Genomic DNA, 15,904 nt, shown 5'->3' with positions numbered 1-15,904 from the left:
CAAACTGGTGTGGAATTCGTATGCAATGGACTGAGAAAATGACACTAAAAATGGTTTTGGAGAAAAGCATCGTATTTTCGTTAGGCAATTGCATAAAATGCCATCGATAAAAACAGAAATATCATGTTTGTTTGCCACAGTTACTCTAGCTTCCTCCGTAGAATATACGAATGTGTAGAGCTGGTGTCCCCATGATGAACCAATTAGTGTTTTCAAAAACGGAATTAAATGTTCCCTGACAGAAATATTTCAAAGCAATAATGTCCATGGATAATATCAGGAATACACAAACACAGAGGCTGTAGCAATATCTGGGATTGGGTTAGCCCAACCAAAACCCGATATTTCTGGTTTCATCCAGTCATATCCGGACAAACTGGTCTGGAATTCGTATGCAATGTACCGAGAAAACTACAGTAAAAATATTTTGGACAAAAGTAAAGTCTTTTCGTTAGGCAAGTGCATAAAATGTCATTGATACAAACAGAAATATCATGTTTGTTTGCCACAGTTCCTCTAGCTTTCTCCCTAGAAAATACGAATGTGTAGAGCTGGTGTCTCCATGTGGAACCAATTAGTGTTTCAATGTTACAAAATGAAATGTTACCTGATAAAAACATTCAAAACAATAAAGTCCATCGATAATATCCAGAAATCACAAACACAGAGGCTTTCCCAATATTTCGGATTGAGTTAGCCAAAACACAACTGGATATTTCTTGTTTATCCAGTCATATCCTGTAAACTGGTGTGGAATTCGTATGCAATGGATGGAGAAAATCGAAGTAAAAATGGTTTTGGAGAAAAGCAAAGTCATTTCGATAGGCAAGTGCATAAAATGTCATCGATACAAACAGAAATATCATGTTTGTTTGTGGCAGTTCCTCTAGCTTTCTCCCTAGAAAATACGAATGTGTAGAGCTAGTGTCTCCATGTAGAACCAATTAGTGTTCCCAAGCACAAAATTAAATGTTCCCGGATGAAAAACTTTCAAAATCAAAAAGTCCTTGGATAATAACAGGAATACACGAACACAGAGGCTGTAGCAATATCTGGGATTGAGTTAGCCAAAAAAAACCCGGATATTTCCGGTTTCATCCAGTGATGTCTGGACAACCTGGTGTGGAATTTGGATGCAATGGACGGAGAAAATCGCAGTAACATTGATTTTGCAGAAAAGCAAAGTCTTTTCGTTAGGCAAGTGCATAAAATGTCATCTATACAAACAGAAATATCATGTTTGTTGGCGGCAGTTCCTCTAGCTTTCTCCCTAAAAAATATGAATGTGTAGAGCTGGTGTCTCCATGTGGAACCAATTAGTGTTTCCAAGCTCAAAATAAAATGTTCCCTGATAAAAACATTCAAAATAATAAAGTCCCTCGATAATATCCAGAAAACACAAACACAGAGGCTTGCACAATATTTCGGATTGAGTTAGCCAAAACACAACCGGATATTTCTGGTTTCATCCTGTCATATCCAGACAAACTGGTGTGGAATTCGTATGCAACAGACTGAGAAAATCACAGTACCAATGGTTTTGGAGAAAAGCAAAGTCTTTTCGTTAGGCAAGTAGATAAAATATCATCGATATAAACAGAAATAATATGTTTGTTTGCTGCAGTTCCTCTAGCTTTCTTCCTAGAAAATACGAATGTGTAGTGCTGGTGTTCCCACTATGAACCAATTAGTGTTTCAACGGTACAAAATGAAATGTTCCCTGATAAAAACATTCAAAACAATAATTCCATCGATAATATCCACAAAACACAAACACAGAGGATGTAGTAATATCTGGGATTGAGTTAGCCAAAACACAACCGGATTTTTCTGGTTTCATCCAGTCATATCTAGTCAAACTGGTGTGGAATTCGTATGCAATGGACTGCGAAAATCACAGTAAAAATGGTTTTGGAGAACAGCAAAGTCTTTTCATTAGGCTAGTTGATAAATTATCATCAATACAAAGAGAAATATCATGTTTGCTTGCCGCAGTTCCTCTAGCTATCTCCCTAGAAACTACGAATGTGTAAAGCTGGTGACTCCATTTGGAACCAATTAGTGTTTCCAAACAAAAAATTAAATGTTCCCTGATAAAAAACATTCAAATCAATATGTCCATGGATAATATCCGGAAAACACAAACACAGAGGCTGTAGCAATATCTGGGATTGAGTTAGCCAAAACACAACCGGATATTTCCGGTTTCATCCAGTCATATCCGGACAAAGTGGTTTTGAATTCTTATGCAATGGATCGTGAAAATCAGAGTAAAAATGATTTTGGAGAAAAGCAAAGTCTTTTCGTTAGGCAAGTGCATAAAATATCATCGATACAAACAGAAATATCATGTTTGTTTGCCGCAGTTCCTCTAGCTTTCTATCTAGAAAATACGAATGTGTAGAGCTTGTGTCCACATGTTGAACCAATTCGTGTTTCTATGGTACAAAAATAAATGTTCTCTGATACAAAAATTCAAAGCAATGAAATCCGTGGATAATTCAGGAATACACAAACACAGAGGCTGTAGCAATATCTGGGATGGAGTTAGCCATCACAAAACCGGATATTTCCGGTTTCATCCAGTCATATACGGACAAAATGGTGTGGAATTCGTATGAAGTGTACCGAGAAATCACATTAAAAATGGTTTTGGAGTAAAGCAAGGGCTTTTGGTTAGGCAAGTGCATAAAATGTCATCTATACAAACAGAAATATCATGATTGTTTGCCCCGGTTCCTCTAGCTTTCTCCCTGGAAAATACGAATATGTTCAGCTGGTGTCTCCATGTGGAACCAATTAGTGATTCCAAGCACAAAATTAAATGTCCCCTGATAAAAAACACTCAAAACTATAAAGTCCGTGAATAATATCAGAAATACACAAACACAGAAGCTGTAGCAATAACTGGGATTGAGTTAGCCATAACAAAACCGGATATTTCTGGTTTCATCCAGTCATATCCGAACAAAGTGGTGTGGAATTCTTATGCAATAGACCGAGAAAATCATAGTAACAATGGTTTTGTAGAAAAGCAAAGTCTTTTAATTAGGCAAATGCATAAAATGTCATCGACACAAACAGAAATATCATGTTTGTTTGCAAGCAGTTCCTCTAGCTTTCTCCCTAGAAAACACAATTGTGTAGAGCTAATGTCTCCATGTGGAACCAATTAGTGTTTCCAAGCACAAAATTAAATGTTCCCTGATAAAAACATTCAAAACAATAAAGTCCATCGATAATATCCAGAAAACACAAACACAGAGGCTTTCACAATGTTTTGGAGTGAGTTAGCCAAAACACAACCGGATATTTCCGGTTTCATCCAGTCATATCCTGACAATCTGTTGGGGAATTCGTATGCAATGGACCGAGAAAATCACATTAAAAATTGTTTTGGAGAAAAGCAAAGTATTTTCGTTAGGCAAGCGCATAAAATGCCATCTATACAAACAGAATTATCATGTTTGTTTACCGCAGTTCCTCTAGTTTTCTCCCTAGAAAATACGAAAAATACAGCTGGTGTCTCCATGTGGAACCAATTACTGTATCCAAGCTCAAAATAAAATGTTCCCGATAAAAAAAACATTCAAAACAATAAAGCCAGTTGATAACATCCAGAAAACACAAACACAGAGGCTGTAGCAATATTTGGGATTGAGTTAGCAAAAGAAAAAAACAGGGATTTCCGGTGTCATCCAGTCATATGCGGACAAACTGGTGTGGAACTGGTATGCAATGGACCGAGAATATCACAGTAAAAATGGTTTTGGGGAATAGCAAAGTCATTTCGTTAAGCAAGTGCATAAAATGTAATCTATACAAACAGAAATATCATGATTATTTGCTGCAGTTCCTCTAGCTTTCTCCCTAGAAAATACGAATGTGTAGAGCTGGTGTCTCCATGTGGAACCAATTAGTGATTCCAAGAACAAAATTAAATGTTCCCTGATACAAAACCTTCAAAACAATAAAGTCTGGGGATAATATCCAGAAAACACAAATACAGAGGCTTTCACAATATTTCGGATTGACTTAGCAAAAACACAACCGGATATTTCGGTTTTCATCCAGTCATATCCGGACAAAGTGCTGTGGAATTCGTGTGCAGTGTATCGAGAAAATCCCAGTGAAATGGTTTTGGAGAAAAGCAAAGTCATTTCATTAGGCAATTGCATAAAATATCATCAATACAAACAGAAATATCATGTTTGTTTTTCGCAGTTCCTCTCGCTTTCTACCTATAAAATACGAATATATATAGATGGTGTCTCCTTGTGGAACCAATTACTGTATCCAAGCTCAAAATTAAATATTCCCCGATAAAAAACAGTCAAAACAGTAAAGTCCGTGGATAATATCCGGAAAACAGAAACACAGAGGCTGTAGCAATATCTGGGATTGTGTTAACCAAAACAAAACGTGATATTTTCGGTTTCATCCAGTCATATCCGGACAAACTGTTGTGGAATTCGTATGCAATGGACTGAGAAAACCAAGTAAAAATGGTTTTGGAGAAAAGAAGTCTTTTCGTTAGGGAAGTGCATAAAATGTCATCGATACAAATAGAAATATCATGCTTGTTTGTCGCAGTTCCTGTAGCTTTCTACCTAGAAAATACGAATATATATATAGCTGGTGTTTCCATGTGGTACCAATTACTGTATCCAAGCTCAAAATAAAATATTCCCCTAAGAAAATATTCAACACAGTAAAGTCCGTGGATAATATCCGGTAAAAACAAACACAGAGGCTGTAGCAATATCTGAGATTGAGTTAGCCAAAACATAACCGGATATTTCCGGTTTCATCCAGTCATATCCGCACAAACTGGTGTATAATTCGTATGCAATGGGCTGAGAAAATCACAGTAAAAATGTTTTTGGAGAAAAGCAAAGTCTTTTCGTTAGGCAAGTACATAAATTGTCATCTATACAAACACAAATATCATGTTTGCTTGCCGCAGTTCCTCGAGCTTTCGCCCTAAAAAATACGAATGTGTAGAGCTCGTGTCTCCATGTGGAACCAATTAGTGATTCCAACCAAAAATTAAATGTTCCCTGATAAAAAACATTCAAAAAATAAAGTCCGTGGATTATATCAGGAATACACATACACAAAGGCTCTAGCAATATTTGGGATTGAGTTAGCCAAACACAACCAGATATTTCCGGTTTCATCCAGCCATATCCGGACAAACTGGTGTGGAATTTGTATGCAATGTACTGAGAAACTCACAGTAAAAATGGTTTTGGCGAATAGCTAAGTGTTTTTGTTAGGCAACTGCATAAAATGTCATCTATACAAACAGAAATATCATATTTGTTTGCCGCAGTTCCTCGAGCTTTCTCCCTAGACAATACGAATGTGTAGAGCTGGTGTCCCCATGATGAACCAATTAGTGTGTCTAAGGTACAAAATTAAATATGCCCTGATAAAAACATTCAAAACAATAAAGTCCATCGATAATATCCAGAAAACACAAACACAGAAACTTTCACAATTTTTCGGATTGAGTTAGCCAAAACACAACCAGATATTTCTTTTTTCATCCAGTCATATCCGGACAAACTGGTGTGGAATTCGTATGCAATGGACTGAGAAAATGACACTAAAAATGGTTTTGGAGAAAAGCATCGTATTTTCGTTAGGCAATTGCATAAAATGCCATCGATAAAAACAGAAATATCATGTTTGTTTGCCACAGTTACTCTAGCTTCCTCCGTAGAATATACGAATGTGTAGAGCTGGTGTCCCCATGATGAACCAATTAGTGTTTTCAAAAACGGAATTAAATGTTCCCTGACAGAAATATTTCAAAGCAATAATGTCCATGGATAATATCAGGAATACACAAACACAGAGGCTGTAGCAATATCTGGGATTGGGTTAGCCCAACCAAAACCCGATATTTCTGGTTTCATCCAGTCATATCCAGACAAACTGGTCTGGAATTCATATGCAATGTACCGAGAAAACTACAGTAAAAATATTTTGGACAAAAGTAAAGTCTTTTCGTTAGGCAAGTGCATAAAATGTCATTGATACAAACAGAAATATCATGTTTGTTTGCCACAGTTCCTCTAGCTTTCTCCCTAGAAAATACGAATGTGTAGAGCTGGTGTCTCCATGTGGAACCAATTAGTGTTTCAATGTTACAAAATGAAATGTTACCTGATAAAAACATTCAAAACAATAAAGTCCATCGATAATATCCAGAAATCACAAACACAGAGGCTTTCCCAATATTTCGGATTGAGTTAGCCAAAACACAACTGGATATTTCTTGTTTATCCAGTCATATCCTGTAAACTGGTGTGGAATTCGTATGCAATGGATGGAGAAAATCGAAGTAAAAATGGTTTTGGAGAAAAGCAAAGTCATTTCGATAGGCAAGTGCATAAAATGTCATCGATACAAACAGAAACATCATGTTTGTTTGTGGCAGTTCCTCTAGCTTTCTCCCTAGAAAATACGAATGTGTAGAGCTAGTGTCTCCATGTAGAACCAATTAGTGTTCCCAAGCACAAAATTAAATGTTCCCGGATGAAAAACTTTCAAAATCAAAAAGTCCTTGGATAATAACAGGAATACACGAACACAGAGGCTGTAGCAATATCTGGGATTGAGTTAGCCAAAAAAAACCCGGATATTTCCGGTTTCATCCAGTGATGTCTGGACAACCTGGTGTGGAATTTGGATGCAATGGACGGAGAAAATCGCAGTAACATTGATTTTGCAGAAAAGCAAAGTCTTTTCGTTAGGCAAGTGCATAAAATGTCATCTATACAAACAGAAATATCATGTTTGTTGGCGGCAGTTCCTCTAGCTTTCTCCCTAAAAAATATGAATGTGTAGAGCTGGTGTCTCCATGTGGAACCAATTAGTGTTTCCAAGCTCAAAATAAAATGTTCCCTGATAAAAACATTCAAAATAATAAAGTCCCTCGATAATATCCAGAAAACACAAACACAGAGGCTTGCACAATATTTCGGATTGAGTTAGCCAAAACACAACCGGATATTTCTGGTTTCATCCTGTCATATCCAGACAAACTGGTGTGGAATTCGTATGCAACAGACTGAGAAAATCACAGTACCAATGGTTTTGGAGAAAAGCAAAGTCTTTTCGTTAGGCAAGTGCTTAAAATGTCATCTATACAAACAGAAATATCATGTTTGTTTTCCACTGTTCATATAGCATTCTCCCTTAGAAAATACAAATGTGTAGAGCTGGTGTCTCCATGTGGAACCAATTACTGTATCCAAGTACAAAATTAAATGTTCCCTGATAAAAAACATTCAATATAAAAAAGTCCGTTGATAATATCCAGAAAACACTAACACAGAGGCTGTAGCAGTATCTGGAACTGAGTTAGCAAAAAAAAAAAAACTGGATATTTTTCGTTTCATCCAGTCATATGCGGACAAACTGTTGTGGAATTTGTATGCAATGGACCGCGAAAATCACATTAAAATGGTTTTGGAGAAAAGCAAAGTCTTTCCTTAGGCAAGTGTATAAAATGTAATGTATACAAACAGAAATATCATTTTTGCTTGTTGCAGTTCCTATAGCTTTCTCCCTAGAAAATACGAATGTGTAGAGTTGGTGTCTCCATGTGGAACCAACTAGTGTTTCCAAAAATGAAATTGAACGTTCCCTGATAAAAAAATTCAAAGCAATAAAGTGTGTTGATAATATCAGGAATACACAAGCACAGAGGCCAGAGGCTGTAGCAAAATCTGGGATTGGGTTAGCCAAACAAAAACCCAATATTTCCGGTTTTATCCAATCATATCCAGACAATGGTGTGGAATTCGTATGCAATGGACCGAGAAAATCACAGTAAAAATGGTTTTAAAAAAAGCAAAGTCTTTCCGTTAGGCAAGTGCATAAAATGTCATCTATACAAACAGAAATATCATGTTTGTTTCCTGCAGTTCCTTGAGATTTCTCCCTACAAAATACAAATGTGTAGAGCTGCTGTCCCATGTGGAGTCAACTAGTGTTTCCCAGCACAAAATTAAATGTTCCTTGATAAGAAACATTCAATAAAATAAAGTCCGTCGATAATATCCAGAAATCACAAACACAGTGGCTCTCCCAAAATGTGGCATTGAGTTAGCCAAAACACAACCGGATATTTCAGGTTTCATCCAGTCATATCCGGACAAAGTGGTGTGGAATTTGTATACAATACACACAGACAATCACAGTAAAAATGGTTTTGGAGAAAAGCAAAGTCTTTTCGTAAGGCAAGTGCATAAAATGTCACCTACACAAACAGAAATATCATGTTTGTTTGCCACAGTTCCTCTAGCTTTCTCCCTAGAAAATACGAATATATAGAGCTGGTGTATCCATGAGGATCTAATTAGTGTTTCCAAGCACAAAATTCAATGTTCCCTGATAAAAAAAAACATTTAAATCAATAAAGTCCGTGGATAATATCCAGAAAACACAAACACAGAGGCTGTCCCAACATGTGGGATTGAGGTAGGCAAAACACAACTGGATATTTCTGGTTTCATCCAGTCATATATGGACAAAGTGGTGTGGAATTCGTATGCAATGGACACAGACAATCACAGTAAAAATGGTATTGGAGAAAAGCAACGTGTTTCTGTTAAGCAAGTGCATAAAATGTCACCTATACCAACAGAAATATCATGTTTCTTTACCGCAGTTCCTCTTGCTTTCTCCCAAGAAAATACGAATGTGTAGAGTCGGTGTCTCCATGTAGAACCAATTAGTGTTTCCAAGCACAAAATTAAATGTTCTGTTATAAAAAACACTTAAAATAATAAAGTTCCTCGATAATATCCAGAAAACACAAACACAGAGGCTGTCGCAATATGTGGGATTCAGTTAGCCAAAACACAACCGGATATTTCTGGTTTCATCCTGTCGTATCCTGACAAAGTTGTGTGGAATTCATATGCAATGGACTGGGAACATCACAGTAAAAATGGTTTTGAAGAAAAGCAAAGTTTTTCATTACGCAAGTGCATAAAATGTCACCTATAGAAACAGAAATATCAGGTTTGCTTGCTGTAGTTCCTCTAGCTTTCTCCCTAGATAATACGAATGTTTAGAGCTGATGTCTCCATGTGGAACCAATTAGTGTTTCCAAGCACAAAATTAAATGTTCCCTGATAAAAAAACTTTTAAAATAATAAAGTCCGTCAAAAATATCCAGAAAATACAAACACAGAGGCTGTCACAACATGTGGGATTTTGTTAGCCAAAATATAACCGGATATTTCTGGTTTCATTCAGTCATATCCTGACAAACTGATGTGGAATTTGTATGCAATCAACCGGGAAAATCACAGTTAAAATGCTTTTGAAGAAAAGCAAAGTATTTCCGTTAGGCAAATGCATAAAATGTCACCTATAGAAACAGAAATATCATGTTGTTTGCCGCAGTTCCTCTTGCTTTGTCCCTACAAAATACGAATGTGTAGAGCTGGTGCCTCCATGTGGAACCAAATAGTGTTTCCAAGCAGAAAATTAAATGTTCCTTGATAATAAACATTCAATAAAATAAAGTCTGTTGATAATATCCAGAAAACACAAACACAGTGGCTCTCGCAAAATGTGGGATTGAGTTAGCCAAAACACAACTGGATATTTCTGGTTTCATCCATCATCTCCGGAGAAAGTGGTGTGGAATTTGTATACAATACACAAAGACAATCACAGTAAAAATGGTTTTGGAGAAAAGCAAAGTCTTTTCGTTTGGGAAGTGCATAAAATGTCATCTACACAAACAGAAATATCATCTTTGTTAGCAGCAGTTCCTCTAGCTTTCCCCTATAAAATACGAATATGTAGTGCTGGTGCCTCAATGTGGAAACAATTAGTGTTGCCAACCACAAAAATAATGTTCCCATATAAAAAATATTCAAAACAATAAAGTCCGTCGATAATATCCAGAAAACACAAACACAGAGTCTGTCGCAATATGTGGGATTGAGTTAGCCAAAACACAACCGGATATTTCTGGTTTCATCCAGTCATATCTGGACAAAGGGGTGTGGAATTTGTATGCAATGGACCGAGAATATCACAGTAAAAATGGTTTTGGAGAAAAGCAAAGTCTTTTCTTTAGGCAAGTGCAAAAAATATCATCTACACCATCAGAAATTTAATGTTTGATTGCCCCAGTTCCTCTAGCATACTGGCTAGAAAATACAAATGTTAAGAGCTGGTGTCTCCATGTTGAAACAATTAGTGTTTCCAATCACAAAATTAAATGTTCCCTGTAAAAAACACTCAAAGCAATAAAGTCCATAGATAATACCTAGAAAACACAAACACAGAGGCTATCACAATATCTGGGATTGAGTTAGCCAAAACACAACTGGATATTTCTGGTTTCATCCAGTCATATCCAAACAAAATGGTTTGGAATTCGTATGCAATGGACAGAGAAAATCACAGTAAAAATGGTTTTGGAAAAAAGCAAAGTCATTTCGTTAGCCAAGTGCATCAAATGCCATGTACACAAACAGAAATATCATGTTTGTTTGACCCAGTTCCTCTAGATTTTCCCTAGAAAACAGGAAAGTTTACAGCTGGAGTCTCCATGTGGAAACAATTAGTGTTTGCCAGCATAAAAATAATGTTCACTGATAAAAAACATTCAAAACAATAAAGTCCATCGATGATATCCAGAAAACACAAACAGAAATACTAACACAATATCTGGGATAGAGTTAGCCAAAACACAACCGGATATTTCTGGTTTCATCCACTCATATCCCCACAATGTCATGTGGAATTTGTATGCAATGGACTGAGATAATCACAGGAAAATTGGTTTTGGAGAAAAGCAAAATCTTTTCATTAGGCAAGTGCATAAAATGTCATTTATGCAAACAGAAATACCATGTTTGTTTGCCGCAATTTCTCTAGCTTTCTAACTAGAAAATACAAATGTGTAGAGTTTGTGTCTCCATGTTGAACCAATTAGTGTTTCCCAGCACAAAGTTAAATGTTCCCTGATAAAAAACAATCAAAACAATAAAGTCCCTCTATAATATCCAGAAATGACAAAAACAGAGGCTTTCACAATATTTCAGATTGAGATAGCCAAAACACAACCAGATATTTCTGGTTTCATCCAGTCATATCCAAGGAAAGTGGTGTGGCATTCGTATGCAATGGACCGAAAAAATCACAGCACAAATATTTTTGGAGAAAAGCAAAGTCTTTTCTTTAGGCAAGTGCATAAAATGTCAACTATACAATCAGAAATATCATGTTTGTTTGTGGCAGTTCCTCTAGCTTTCTCCCTAGAAAATACGAATGTATAGAGCTGGTGTCTCCATGTGGAACCAACTATTGTTTCCCAGCAGAAAATTAAATGTTCCCTGATTAAAAACATTCCAAACAATAAATTCCATCGATAATACCCTGAAAACACAAACACAGAGACTTTCGCAATATCTCAAATTGAGTTAGGAAAACACAACCGGATATTTCTGGTTTCATCCAGTCATATCCGGACAAAGTGGTGTGACATTCGTATAAAATGGACATAGACAATCACAGGAAAAATGGTTTTGGAGAAAAGCAAAGTCTTTTCGTTAGGCAAGTGCATAAAAAGCCATCTATACAAACAGAAATATCATGTTTGTTTTCTGCAGTTGCTCTAGGTTTACCCCTAAAAAATACGAATGGGTAGAGCTGGTGTCTCCATGTGGAACCAATTTGTGTTTCCCAGCACTAAATTAAATATTCCCCCAAAAAATATTCAAAACAATAAAGTCCATTGATAATATCCGGAAAACACAAACACAGAGGCTGTCGCAATATCTGGGATGGGGTTAGCCAAAACACAAACGAATCTTTCTGGTTTCATCCAGTCATATCAGGATAAACTTTTGTGGAATTCGTATGTAAAGACTGAGAAAAATCACAGTAAAATGGTTTTGGAGAAAAGGAATGTCTTTTCCTTAGGGAAGTGCATAAATTGTCATTTATACAAACAGAAATATCATGTTTCTTTGCCGCATATCCTCTAGCTTTCTCCATAGAAAATATAAATGTGTAGATCTGGTGTCTGCACATGGAACCAATTAGTGTTTCCAAGCACAAAAATAAATGTTCCCTTATAAAATATATTCAAAACCATATAGTCCGTTCATAATATCCGGAATACACAAAGAAAGAGGCTATAGCTATATGTGGGATGGAGTTAGCCAAAACACATCTAGATATTTCTGATTTCAACCAGTCTTATCCGGGCAAAGGGGTGTGGCATTCGTATGCAATGGAGCAAGAAAATAAAAATAAAAATGGTTTTGGAGAAAAGCAAAGTCTTTTCGTTAGGCAAGTGCATAAAATGTCATCAATACAAACAGAAATATCATGTTTGTTTGCCGCAGTTCCTCTAGCTTTCTCCCTAGAAAATACGAATGTGTAGAGGTGGTGTCTGCATTTGAAACCATTTTGTTTTTCCAAGCACAAAATTAATTGTTCCCTGATAAAAAAACATTCAAAACAATAAAGTCCATGGATAATATCCAGAAAACAGAAACACAGAGGCTGTCGCAATATCTACGATTGAGTTAGCCAAAACACAACCGAATATTTCTGCTTTCATCCAGTCATATCCTGACAAAGTGGTGTGGAATTCATATGCAATGGACGGAAAAAATCACAGGAAAAATGGTTTTGGAGAAAACCAAAGTCTTTTCGTTAGCCAACTGCATAAAATGTCATCTGTACAAACAGAAATATGATGTTTGTTTGCAGCAGTTCATCTAAATTTCTATCTAGAAAATAAGAATGTGTAGAGCTGGTGTCTCCATGTGGAAACAATTTGTGTCCCAGCACTAATTAAATGTTCCCTGATAAAAAACATTCAAAACAAGACAGTATGTTGATAATATCCGGAAAACACTAACAGAGAGGCTCTCACAAATCTGGGATTGAGTTAGCCAAAACACAACCGGATATTTCTGGTTTCAGCCAGTCATATCTGGACAAAGTGGTGTGGAATTCGTATGCAATGGACTGAGAAAATCAGAGTAAAACTGGTTTTGGAGAAAAGCAAAGTCTTTCTGTTAGGCAAGTGCATAAAATGTCATCAATACAAACAGAAATATCATGTTTGTTTGCCGCAGTTCCTCTAGCTTTCTCCCTAGAAAATACGAATGTGTAGAGCTGGTGTCTCCATGTGGAACCAATTAGTGTTTCTACGGTACAAAATTAAATATTCCCTGAAAAAAACATTCAAAACTGTAAAGTCCTTCGATAATATCCATAAAACACAAACACAGATGCTTTCAATAATTTCGGATTGACTTAGCCAAAACACAACCGGATATTTCTGGTTTCATCCAGGCATATCCAGACAAAGTGGTGTGCAATTCGTATGCAATGGACTGAAAAATCACAGTAAAATGGTTTTGGAGAAAAGCAAAGTCTTTTCGTTAGGCAAGTGCATAAAATGTCATCAATACAAACAGAAATATCATGTTTGTTTGCCGCAGTTCCTCTAGTTTTTTCCTTGGAAAATAGGAATGTGTAGAGCTGGTGTCTCCATGTGGAACCAATTAGTGTTTCCAAGAACAAAATTAAATGCTCCCTGATAAAAACATTCAAAACCATAAAGTCCATCGATAATATCCTGAAAACACAAACACAGGAGCTGTCACAATATCTGGGTTTGGGTTGGCCAAAACCAACCGGATATTTCCGGTTTCATAGAGTCATATCCGGGCAAAGTGGTGTGGAATTCGTATGCAATGTGCCGAGAAAATCACAGTGAAAAAGGTTTTGGAGAAAAGCAAAGTCTTTTCGTTAGGCAAGTGCATAAAATGTCATGTAAACAAACAGAAATATCATGTTTGTTTGCCGCATTTCCTCTAGCTTTCTCCTAGAAAATATGAATGTGTAGAGCTTGTGTCTCCATGTGGAACCAATTATGTTTCTACGGTACAAAATTTAATGTTCCTTGATAAAAACATTGAAATCTATAAAGTCCTTCGATAATATCCAGAAAACACAAACACAGAGGCTGTCGCAATATCTGGGATTTAGTTAGCCAAAACACAACCGCATATTTAAGGTAACATCCACTCATATCCGGACAAAATGTTGTAGGATTCATATGCAATGGACTGAGAAAATCACAGTAAAAATGGTTTTGGAGAAAAGCAAAGTCTTTTCGTTAGGCAAGTGCATAAAATGTCATCTATACAAAGAGAAATATCATGTTTGTTTGCCGAAGTTCCTCTTGCTTTCTCCCTAGAAAACACGAATGTTTAGAGCTGGTGTCTCCATGTGGAACCAATTGGAGTTTCCCAGTACAAAATTAAATGTTCCATGATAAAAACATTCAAAACAATAAAGTCCATCGATAATATCCAGAAAACACAAACATAGAGTCTGTAGCAATATCTGGGATTGAGTTAGCCAAAACTGAACCGCATATTTCTGGTTTCATCCAGTCATATCCGGACAAAGTGGTGCGGAATTCCTATGCAATAGTTCGAAAAAATCACAGTGAAAATGGATTTGGACGAAAGCAAAGTCTTTTCATTAGGAAGTGCATAAAATATCATGTATACAATCAGAAATATCATGTTTGTTTCCCACGGAACCTCTAGCATTCTCCTAAAAAATACGAATGTGTAGAGCTGGTGTCTCCATGTGGAACCAATTAAGGTTTCCCAGTACAAAATAAAATATTCCCTGATAAAAGTTATTCAAAACAACAAAGGGCATCGATAATATCCAGAAAACACAAACAAGGAGGTGGTAGCAAGGTCTGGGATTGAGTTAGCCATAACACCAGAGGATATTTCTGGTTTCATCCAGGCATATCCACACAAAGTGCTGTGGAACTGGTATGCAATGGACTCAGATAATCACAAACTGGTTTTGGAGACTAGCAAAGTATTTTCTTAGGCAAGTGCATAAAATGTCATCTACACAAACACAAACATTCTGCCTAGACAGCACGAATGTGTTGAGTTTGTGTCTCCATGTAGAACTAATTAGTGTTTCCCAGCACCAAAGAAAATATTCCCTGCTTAAATTCATTCAAAGCCATAAAGTCCATTGATAGTATCAAAAAACAGAAAGCAGAGCCTGTAGCAAGATCTGGGATTGAGTTAGCCATAACACAAGAGGATATTTCTGGTTTCATCCAGTCATTTCCGAACAAAGTGTTGTGGAACTGGTATGCAATGGACTCAGAAAATCACCCTCAAACTGGTTTTGGAGAAAAGCAAAATCTTTTAATTCGCCAAGTGGATAAAAAGTCATGTTTACAAATATAATTCTCATGTTTGTTTGCAACGATTGCTCCAGCTTTCTGCGTAGAAAACACGAATGTGAACACATTTGGCCTACATATGGAAGCACTTAGCATTTCCAGCACAAAACAAAATTTCCTCTACTGAAATTGATTCTAAAATGTAAAGTCCATTGATAATATCCAGAAAACACAAACACAGAGGTTGTAACAAGATCTGGGAATGAATGTGTTGAGTTTGTGTCTGCATGTGGAACTAATTAGTGTTTACCAGCACCAAAGAAAATATTCATGCTTAAATTCATTCAAAACCATAAAGTCCATTGATAATATCCAGAAAACACAAACACAAAGGTTGCAGCAAGATCTGGGATTGAGTTAGCCATAACACCAGAGGATATTTCTGGTTTCATCCAGGCATATCAGGACAAAGTGCACTGGCATTGGTATGCAATGGACTCAGATAATCACAGTCAAACTGGTTTTGGAGACTAGCAAACTATTTTCTTAGGCAAGTGCATAAGATGTCATCTACACCAACACAAATATCATGTTTCTTTGCAGCAATTGCTGTAGTTTCCTGCCTAGATATCACGAATGAATGTGTTTGAGTCTCCATGTGGAAATAGA

This window comes from Lepus europaeus, chromosome 6 (genome assembly GCF_033115175.1).
Source record: "Lepus europaeus isolate LE1 chromosome 6, mLepTim1.pri, whole genome shotgun sequence".
Lineage (NCBI taxonomy): Eukaryota > Metazoa > Chordata > Mammalia > Lagomorpha > Leporidae > Lepus > Lepus europaeus.
The sequence above is the reverse complement of the archived record's forward strand: the minus strand, read 5'-3'. Positions refer to the sequence as shown.